General features: G+C 40.3%; 1 pseudogene; it reads left to right on the forward strand.

The window, feature by feature from the left end:
* Positions 1 to 470: 470 nt before the first annotated feature.
* On the forward strand, positions 471 to 9502 carry LOC100469858 (annotated as a pseudogene).
* The last annotated feature ends 1756 nt before the right edge of the window (positions 9503 to 11258 follow it).

Raw genomic sequence — 11258 nt, forward strand, 5'->3', positions numbered from 1 at the left:
ATATAATGAAGCCTCCATAGAGACCCAAAGGGACCGGATTAGGAGCGCTCCCAGGCTGGTGAACACGCGGGGTCTGGCGAGAGCGTGGTCGCTCCGCAAGCTTCCCTCCTACCTTGCGCGATGCACCTCTTCACGTGCCTCTGGATTCATATCCTTGACCACATCTTTTCATAAACTATAAGCCTAAGTAAGTGCTGTTTCTCTGAGTTCCGTGAAGCACTCTACGCATTCACTGAACCTAAGGAGGAGGTCGTGGGAGCCTCCACTCTGTAGCCAGAAGGTCAGAAGCACACGTAAGCCTCGGGCTTGCGACTGGCGTCTGAAGTGGGGGTGGGGGTGGGGGCAGTCACCCTTGACCCTGTGGAGTCTGATGCTAGCCCTGGGTAGATAGTGTCAGAATTGAGGCGAATCCTTGGATTGCCTTCTGGTGTCTGAGAATTGCTTGGTTTGGGGGGGGGGCTCCCCCCACCATGTTGGATTGGGTAAGAACACCTAAAAGAAGGCATTACTATCCTCATTTTGTAGATGAGGAGACTGGGGTTCAGAGGTGTAGGTCGCCAGTCGGGCCCCCCTAGAATTCTGTCTTTCAGAGTATGGAACTGCCCCCTATCCAGTTTTACACGCCGAAGTCCTCTGAGTCAGCTTTGATGTACCCCTTACTCTCACGTCTCAGATCCAATTTATCATGAAGGCTTGAATGATTTTAGTTCCTAAATGTCCCCTAGACTCTGTTCACTCTTTCTGTCTGTGCCATCACTAGCTCTTGTATGAATCACGGCATTGGACTTCTACCGTGTCCCGGCGCCCATGCTGTCCTCCGGTCTGTTTGTGCTTGGGTCTGATCATGTCCGACATCCCCCATGCCCCTCAGAATGAGGGCAAACCTCCTAACCACGGCCACAAGTGCCTCTTCATTTCTTGGACCTCTCCACCTGCCTCTCCTCTCTGCTCCATGCTGTGCACATTCCATCGCCCAGACTGGACATGGCCCATCCCAACGCTGCGCCTTGCCCGGGATCCTGGCTCTTCCTCACTTCACCGCCCACTTATTCTTCTGATCCCCGCTCCAGCTGCCCTTCCTACAGGCAAACCTTCCTGGTGGATGCCCTCGCAGTTCCAGGGACCTTCCTTCTCAACACTTCTAACAGTTGCATGAACTTGGGTAACAGGTGTGTTGATGTCTGGCCATGCCTCCTGTAAAGCCAGGAAGGCAAGGACAGTATCTGTTTGAGCTCCTGGAGCCGAGTGCGCTCAGTGAGATACTGTTGAGTTCATGAGTGACATGGGCAAGGCACTGCAGCTAGGAAGTGATGGATTTGGGATTTAAACTCATTTCTTTCTGACTCTGAAGACTTCACTCTTCATACCAATCACTTTCGGGCAGTGCCGTTCTAGCCGGAGGACTGATAAGTGTACTTTATAGTAAGATCAAACATATTTTGGTTCCATCAGATAAAGTTTGATAAAAATGGATTATTAAGAACAGATTTGATAAGCAGAGCTGCCTGCCCAAGGTTTGAGGATTTTGCATCAAAGAGAAATGTAATGAAAATGGATCAACCTGGGCTGATCGGAGGGGGTGGGGTTGGAGGGTGAAGGAGAGTGGCTCCCTCTATTCTCCCCTTGACCCTCGCCTCTTCTTCGTTCTGGCTGGAATTCCCCATCCCAAGTAGAGTAAGATAATGTTGAATTATCTCTGTCAGACTGTGTGTGTTGGCTTATGTATGAGTGAAGCAATGTCTTCGAACCGATGAAGTTGTGCAATTGAAGAATTCGTAGAAAACTGCCAGCGTGCATTAGCGCTTTGTCCTAAGAACCCCTCCCTGAGGCCACATTATCTCGAACTTGCTTCTATTTACCATTGGCACTGCTGGCTGTGGGATGGTGGGGAGGTAGGAACAGGCCAGCACTTAGCTTTTAGTTTCAATTCCGCTACACATGAGCAGACTAAGTTTGATCAACCTCTGTAACCTGTCTGGGCCTCAGTTTCCTCGTCTGAAAAATCAGAGTGCATAAACAGGCCTGACTGCCTTTCAAATCAGACACTCCATTACCTCTCTTCCCATTGTTGAAATACTTAAGGAAGCCATTGTTCTCTTATTCTCTCTGGTGGACGATATGCCTTCTAAATTACAAAGGTGACATCCCCAACTTAAATGACCCCTCAAGGAAATTAAATCTTTAATCATTTCCACCTGGTAAGTGCAAAGGCTGAAGGAAAGAGCTAGCCATCGATAGCTCTGTGGATGGCAAATTAATTCAGTGGGATAAGATCCGTGCAAACACGTGCTTATACAGCCATAATTTGCCTTTCATTTTCCTTTGCAACTTAGAAGAAAGTGAATAATTTCCAATGAGCCTCTCATTTGAACATATTGAAAAAACATGTCATTAGCAAAAGGAGCATTTAGTTGCTCGATTACCATATTTCTCCAAGTATGTGGACCAGTCATTTTTCAGTTGGGGGTAATTAGCTGAGCAGAAAGATGCACAATCTGGGGGGCACCCAGATCCTCGTATGTCTTATATGGGTGTCGAGACAGCAAAGTGGGAAAGGGAGAGAGGATGAGGCCATTAAACAACAAGGGAAAGGGTCAGCTGCATTTCCTGTGGTTAGTCAGAAGTCTCTAAAAGAACGGAAATAAAGCTGTGGATGGAAATGTGTCTGCAGGGTCTCATTAACCCAAGAAAAGTGCAAAATACAAAGGGCTACACCTGATGTAAATTTAAAAATTCAGTATTTCATTTGCTTCTGTCTGATGCCTTCTTCCTACCATATGCACATTTTCTTTCTTCTTGTCTGCGCCCACACTGGCTTATCAGCTCTAAAAGGGGTGACCGTGGTGAGATGCTACAATTCTCTATATTTTCCACTTGTACACTTTAGGGCAATAATCCTGGATTTTCACACCTTGAGCCATTGCTGTTCAGATTCCCTAAGATAATTGGTTACACATGTGCTTTGGAAAACTCATCACCTAACACACACGGTGGAGAACCCCTGATGAGCGAGGGCAGCGGCTTCCTGGAGTTTGGCTGTCACTAACGGAATGGACTGGCGAGCAGTGTCAGAGGAGGGGGTGGTAGAATTTTCCTAGATTCTGGGTTTTTTTTTCCTCCAGAAAGAAAACATGGCTTTTCTATTTGAAGCCACCTCTCTGCACAGGCATATGGCAATCTTAAGGTGGTCAGAGCTTTGCACCGATTCTAAAACAGAGCTTCAAGATGGCTGGGGCAGTGTGATCATTTTCTATTACAGATTTTAGTCAACAGGCTGGTCATGGGCCCCCCTAACGTGCCCTCCCAACAAGAATCTTGTTGATGGTGGGAGTTGGAAGGCTGAGATCACATCTTCTTTCCCTTCAGGCTGGGCAGTCCCAGGAGGGCAATGTGAAACATTTAATTGGAACATATATCAGTGGTAATAAGGAATCTATCTCTTAAACGCTTCCTAGGAGAGTTCCTGACGATTTATAAAGACACAGCATTGATTAAATGACTCATGCTTCCTTCTCCGTGGAGACAACTCAGGTCACTGGGCCACTAAGGGCCTTCTGTTTCCCCTTTGCCAATAACCCCCACTCATAGAATTTATTTAGGGAATAGTTTATGCTGTTTAACTTAATATTTTGATTAGCAGAGCTAGCATTCAAGGAATATCAATATAAATTGCACCCTCATACCAGACTTCATTTAAAAATTATCTGGCTCTAATTCAATTCTTCTTTAAGAACAGATTTTTTTTTTTATAACTTAGTTAATCGTTAAGACCGTGAACATTTTACAATGTTGGAAAAAATAATTTGAATTTCTTTTTTTTTTTTTTAAGATTTTATTTATTTATTCAACAGAGATAGGCACGGCCAGCGAGAGAGGGAACACAAGGAGGGGGGAGTGGGAGAGGAAGAAGCAGGCTCCCAGTGAAGGAGACTGATGTGGGGCTCAATACCAGAACGCTGGGATCATGCCCTGAGCCGAAGGCAGACACTCAACCGCTGTGCCACCCAGGTGCCCCTGAATTTCTTTTCATTAAAAACCTCTAGCCATGGGACACCTGGTGGCTTAGTCAGCTGGGTATCCGACTCTTGATTTCGGCTCAGGTCATGATCTCAGGTCATGAGATCGAGCCTCATGTGGGACTCTGTACTCAGCAGGGAGTCTGCTTGGGATTCTCTCTCTCTCTCTGTCTCTCCCCCCACTTGCTCTCTCTCTCTCTCTCTCAAATAAATAAATAAATCTTAAAAATAATAAAACCTCTAGCCTTTTATGTAAGCCAACTTTCACAAAATAGTGTACTTTCCCACTATAGAAAAATTGGTATTTGGAGAAAAGTATGAGCAAAAAGCCAGCCATCACCCCAACTCCAAGGATTAACAACTGTTAATATCTTAGCCTACTTCTGGTTCTTTTTGCTGTGTCTGTATTTCATATAGTTTCATCATATGTCACAGAAATTATATATGTTAACTTTTAAATAACCCATTTTTTTTTTAAAGATTTTATTTATTTATTCGACAGAGATAGAGACAGCCAGCGAGAGAGGGAACACAAGCAGGGGGAGTGGGAGAGGAAGAAGCAGGCTCATAGCAGAGGAGCCTGATGTGGGGCTCGATCCCAGAACGCTGGGATCACGCCCTGAGCCAAAGGCAGATGCCCAACCGCTATGCCACCCAGGCGCCCCTTAAATAACCCATTTTTATTGTTATAAATAAAAAACATGTTTCATATGTACGAGTAGAACACATACAAAATATAAAAAGGAAAATTAAGGTTGTACCATTTAGAGAAAATCACCATTAAAACCTTGGTGTATTTTCTCAGAATATTTTTTCCGATATCTTTTATCTTTTTTTTCCTATTAAATTCTTCAAAAATACAGAAAAGGCAGAGACTAATGTAACTGACACTCATGTATCCATCATCAAAGTCTCAAAAATATGGATATTTTTCTACATATATTTCAGATTCTTAATTTATCTTTTGTTCTGTTATCCAGTGTCCCTCCTCTTCCGCCCCTTTTTTTGGCAAAATGAAACATTAAAGATACAGCTGATGCTCCCTGGGCTCGTTTTTATCTTTCCAAGATTTATCCATATTGAAATGTGTCGCTCTAGTCTATTTAATTTCCCTGCTGACTAATATTCTGCTATATGGACACAGCACACTGTCAGTATTACAGTATTGCCATCTGCATTCCCGTGCAGGTCTCTTGAAAAGAATCTCTAATGTATGTGGCATTGCTAATGTGTGCGGCAGGTTTGTCTCCAACTTTACAGAGCATCAACAAATTGTTTGAAGCAGTTGTAATAATTTGTATTCCCGTAAGTGACATTGGACAGCTCGTTTTGGTTTGGGCTCCACTTGGTAATGTTAGGCTTTAAAGTTCTTGCTAATCTTAAGAGTGTAAAATGGCTTCTTTCATTGTGCGTGATTTATACCTTATTGTTCATGATACAAATAACCTTTACTTGTAAGTCACAGCTGATATGGATTTGCTTTTTGATTCATCTCATTTATTGAGTGCTATGTCGAGTGCAAGTTTTACTGAGGTTGCTACACAGGGCTGCTGCCAGATTTGGCTGCTCAGATCTACCTTTTCCAGCCTTATGCCACCAGCATCAATATTGCTGTCTTCCGGCTCTAGAGTTCTCCTTCAGGGTCTGGGGAGGTTCTGGCTATAGAAATGAGCTGCAGTAATAGGAAGGATTCTATGAAAGCAACTCTGTAGTCTTTTCACCTGCTACTAATCATACAGACCATAAATATACTTATAACAATTACACAGGTTGTACCTGATACCATGCAATACCAGAACATATTAAAAGTACAAATCCTCTTCCGTTCTTCTCCCCTTTACCCAATAAATAACCACTTATAGATAACCTGTGCTTTTTCCTTCATATTTGTGTTTACGTACGAACGCGATGAATATTCTTGAACATGTCTCTTGGGCTCCTGTAATTTTGTAATTTAATGTTACCTGTCAACATCTGTGCAGTATTCTGTAATATGGAATAATAATATAATAACTAACCTAATTCTTCTAATGATGGGCATTAAGCTGCTTTCAGTTTGCCATTATTGTAAACAACTTTGTGGAAAATATTACTGTAAATGTCTTTGGACATCAGTGTCAGACTTGCCTCAGGAGAAATTTCTAGAAGTCCTATTTACATGCCAATTTTTTAACTTCCTGTTGAATTGGTGACTTCTAGTTGGTTTTGGACGCAGTACCTAGATTCTGTGAGTTTATGTTTTATGTAAAATGGCAGAAGTAATAGTAACTACCTGATAGGGTAGTTTTGAGGATTGAATGAGATAATGTTTATAAAGTCCATACGCAGAGCTTGGACCATAGTAGAGGTTCAATTAATATTTTTTCAACTCTTTCTCAGTTGGCAAAAGAAAAATGTGAAAAACAGGGAAATGAAATACATTTCCACTCATATTAGACTTTGCTCTAGAGCTGGGATTGTTCTCAAATATCTCTAACAGGTTCCCATGGAAAGAAAAATATATTTTCCATCCCAAATATAACAGGAAGCATAACTAGGGAAAACCCTTCAATCCTCTGTGTGGAAAGCTATCATGTTGACTATATTTCTCAAAAGGTGAAGTGAGGCATAAAGGCAGTTCTCAATCATTCTTGCTTTCTCACTGTCAGCTTCCACTGCTTTTATTTCCTCATCTGGGAATAGCTGTAGTGATTGTAACAATTATAAAAAATAGCAATAATAGTATACAAAATTTCTTGAATGCACTAGATCTGGTAAGAAACAGTCAGAAATAGTTTCTTTCTTCCCTTCACCCTTCAGAGTTGCTCTGGGATTCATTCTTACCCATCCATTGGATGAAGTCTTTGACATCTTATATTTCTTTCTGAACAATTGTAGGGTTTAAGAAATCCTGTCCCATTTAATTGCAAAATTTAAAAATCTCATCCAATTTAAAACTTATCCTCCCTTGCATATTTTAATGCATAGAATAATCAATGGGAAATGATGAAACCAGACATATCTAAAATTCAATGGATAATTTAAAATGGAATCATAAAAAATATCTAAATATTCCAAAAGAATGCAGAGGAAAAAGGAACAAGGAAAAAAATCTGGGAGGACAAACAGAAAACAAACAAAATAGAAAAAAAACCAAAACCAAAATTATGGACCTAAATGCAATCACATTATTCAATCACCAGTAAATCAATATTTAATAACATTAAATGTTAATGAACTCTACACTCCAATTAATATGTCAATTGCCAGAATTGATTAAAAAAAACCCCAAGATCCAATTCCATGCTGTCTGTAAGAGATTCACTTTAAATATAAACATATAGATAGGTTTAAATTAATATGTTGTAAAAATATACTCTGAAAACAAAGTGATAGAAGTCTGGAGTAGCTATATTTATATCAAATAAATTGTGCTACAAGTCATAAAAAGAAGGATTTTTCATGATAATAAAAGAGTCAATTCATCAGGAACACATAGACATTAAAAAAAAGTAAGTACCTTGGGATGAGCACTGGGTGTTATACGTAAGTGATGAATCGCTAAATTCTACACTTGAAACCAATTTCACAGATATATTAACTAACTAGAATTTAAATTAAAAAACTTGAAAAAAAAGATAAAAAGTAGCTAAGTACCTACTAACAGAGCTTCAAGCTACATGAAGCAAAACAGGCGGTAATAGACAATCCACAATTTTTATTGGTGATTTTAATATCCATCTCTCCAACAATCAATAGATCAACTAGACAAAACTTAGTAAAGATACAGTTGATCAGAACAACACTATCAACCAACTTGAACTAACTTACAGAAGACGATACCCGACAACAACCGTAGGATACACATATTTTTCAAGTGCATATGGTATTCACCTGCATAGATCACAGTCTGGTCATAAAAAAAGGTTCAATAGTTTAAATCAAATTGAAACCATACACAGTATGACCACAATAAAATTAAAATAGAAATCAACAATAAGATATCTAGGAAGATCTCGACTATCTGGAGATGAAACATAATCCATGGGTCAAAGAAAAAAAATCACAAGAGAAAATAAAAAATGTTATCATATGAATGGTAACAAAAATATGATGTATCAACATTTGTAGAATACAAGTATAGTAGTGCTTAGAGGGATCCTTATAGCTATATATGCTTGTATTAGAAAAGGGGGAAGGTCTAAAATCAATGGCCCGAAGAGGGTAGAGGAAACCAAAAAGGCAAAGAAAACTCAAAGGAAGTAGAATGAAGGAAATTATAAAAATAATAGTGCAGAGGCTGGACAAGTGAGAACAGAGAAGAAAGAAAATTAACAAAGCAAAAATTGTCTCTTTGAAAAGATTGAAATTACTAAACCACTAGCTACTCTGACACGCAAAAAGGGGAGAAAACACTAACTGTATCAGAAGTGAAAGAGGGGTTATCACTACAGATCCTATGGACACGAGGAGGACAAGAGAGTATTCTGAACAAGTTTAGACGATGACCCCCCCCCCCCATACACACGTTTCCACTCTGGCTGCCGCTCATTTCCTTGCCTGCCACTGATCCCCAAGGATCATCCATTCTTTGGTACGGACAAAAAAGCAAGTAGCAGTTGGTCAGGAGAAGCATGACATTGGAACGATTTCCAGCAACAAGATTTGGAAGATTTTGGAGCATTGCAGAAAGTTTTTGAACATGACGGTGTTGAACTGAACTGCTAAATGAAATTTGTTATCTACTTACCACCAGAGGCAGAAACTGGAAAATGTCCTGCACTGCATGGCTGTCTGGTTTGACTTGCACGGAACAAAATTTCATATCAAAGTCTGGTTATCATCAAGCTGCCTCTGAACATGGCCTTGTCGTCATTGCTCCAGATGCCAGCCCACATAGCTGCAATATTAAAGGAGAAGACGAGAGCTGGGACTTTGGGACTGGTGCCAGGTTTAAAGGGATGCTTCTGAAGATCCTTGGAAAACTAACTACCGAATGTACTCTTACGTAACTGAGGAGCTTCCCCTACTCATAAATGACAATTTTCCAGTGGACCCCCAAAGGATGTCTATTTTTGGCCACTCTACGGAGATCACAGAGCTCTGATTTGTGCTTTGAAAAATCCTGGAGAGTCCAAATCTGTGTCAGCATTTGCTCCAATTTGCAAACCAGTGCTCTGTCTTTGGGGCAAAAAAAAAAAAAAAAAAAAAAAAAAGACTTTAGTGGATATTTGGGAACAGATCAAAGTAAATGGAAGGCTGAGGGTGCTACCCTTCTTGTGAAGTCCTAACCAGGTGCTCAGCTGGACATACTAATCAATCAAAGAAAAGATGATCAGTTTCCTACAGATTGACAATTACTACCGGAGAACTTCATAGCTGCCGGTACAGAAAAGAAAGTCCCTATTGTTTTCAGATCACAGGAGGATGATTGTCACAGCTACGACTTCACTGCCGCCTTTATTACCGAGCACATCAGACATCGTGCAAAATACCTGAATGAGTGAAAAACTTCAGATAAGAGAATTTCTTCAGGATTATAAAATTGTAATAAACAGAACTGCCGGGAGAAAGGATTTCAAGACATTGGATTTCATAGTGCTAAAAATGCATCATTCCACTGTTGCATCGCTTCCTAAGTTTACATATAAAACCTGAAAAAAGAGAGACGATTATGAACAACTTCAAGGTGACAGATTCAACCACGTGGATGAAATGAACACATTTTTTTTGAAAAATACACCTTATCACAACTGACACAGGATCTAGCAGAAAATCAGTGAAAACTTCTGCTAATCAAAAGATACATTAAGACAATGAATATGCAAGCCACAGACTGGGAAGAAATATTTATAAATCCATTTTCTGACAGAGGACTAGATTTGAGGGCATGTAAAGAATTTTTATATTCTGACAATAAAAAGATAAAACGACAACAGCAGCAACAACAAAAACCCACCCTCCAGAAGAAGAAAAGATTTCAGGAGACATTTCCCAAGGATGATATACAAATGGGAAAAAGCGCTCAACATCATTACTCATCAAACAAATACAAATTAAACCACAACGAGATATCACTACACATCCACCAAATGGTTGTTTGGAAAGATTAAACGGAACAACTGAAATTCTCCCATGTTGCTGGCGGGAATATAAAGTACAATAGCTTTAGAAAGCTTCTGGAATTTCCTTATAAAAGTAACCATACACTTACCCTATAAATCCCGTCACTTCAGTGTTAGGTATTTGCTCAACGAAAATGTATATTTAAAAAAACAAGACTTGCAGAAGAACGTAATAGCCAAAAACTGGACACAGTCCTCACGTCCATAAACATGAGAATGTCCAAGCAAAGTGTCATACCCCATCTGTGGAGTACTACTCAACAGTACAAGTAAATATATACAGTGATAGGGTTGAATATCAAAAACATTTTTGCTGAAATGAAGAGTCATTACTATATGATTTAATTTACATGGAATTCTAAAGTTTGGCCAACCCAATCTATGTTTGAAAAAAATCTAAAAGTGGGTGGGTATTGGACTGAGAAGGGACATGAGGGAGACTGGGGGGGTTACGGTAATGTTCTTTATTTGATGAGTTTTGGGTTATAATACACATTTGTCAAAACTCAACCAACACTTAAGATTTGTGATTTCATTGTATGTAACCTTTTTATCAAAAGCTGTACTGAACTCTAGTGAATGCATGCTGAGGTACTTAGGAGATGTATATTGATGTCTACAATTCACTTTAAAATGCATAAAAGCTGAGATGGAATCATGAATGGATTAAGAGACAGATATGTGGGAAAGATAGGTGGTGGGTCTACAGGGGTTTGCTGTAAATTTTTTTCAACTTTTGCTGAAAATTTTTCATAAGAAAATATTGGCCAAAAACCTCTTCATCCCTCCCTGTCTTTGTGACAGCCTCAAGAAATCTGTAGTGGGAAGGGGGAGGAAGGCAGTGTGTTTGGTGTCCGTTTGTCCAGTCATATACCTTCCTGGTAGTGGCTTCCTGCCCTTGTAGGGTTGACTAAGAGGAGGAAAGAAAGAAGAAACCAGGGAGTCTTATTGAATAGGTCAGTTGCATCTGGCATTCCTTTCTGGGTGCAAGGACACAGTTGCCAGCCCTCTTTCAGGGGACCTAGTTGTGGGTTCTGCAGAGATTTCCCTGGTGGTAATCTCTGGCTGCAGTTCACTAACTTAGGTAACACCTTTTCAAGATGGCTGCTTACAACGCCCCTAACTGCCTACCTCTCTC

This window comes from Ailuropoda melanoleuca, chromosome 9, assembly GCF_002007445.2.
Source record: "Ailuropoda melanoleuca isolate Jingjing chromosome 9, ASM200744v2, whole genome shotgun sequence".
Lineage (NCBI taxonomy): Eukaryota > Metazoa > Chordata > Mammalia > Carnivora > Ursidae > Ailuropoda > Ailuropoda melanoleuca.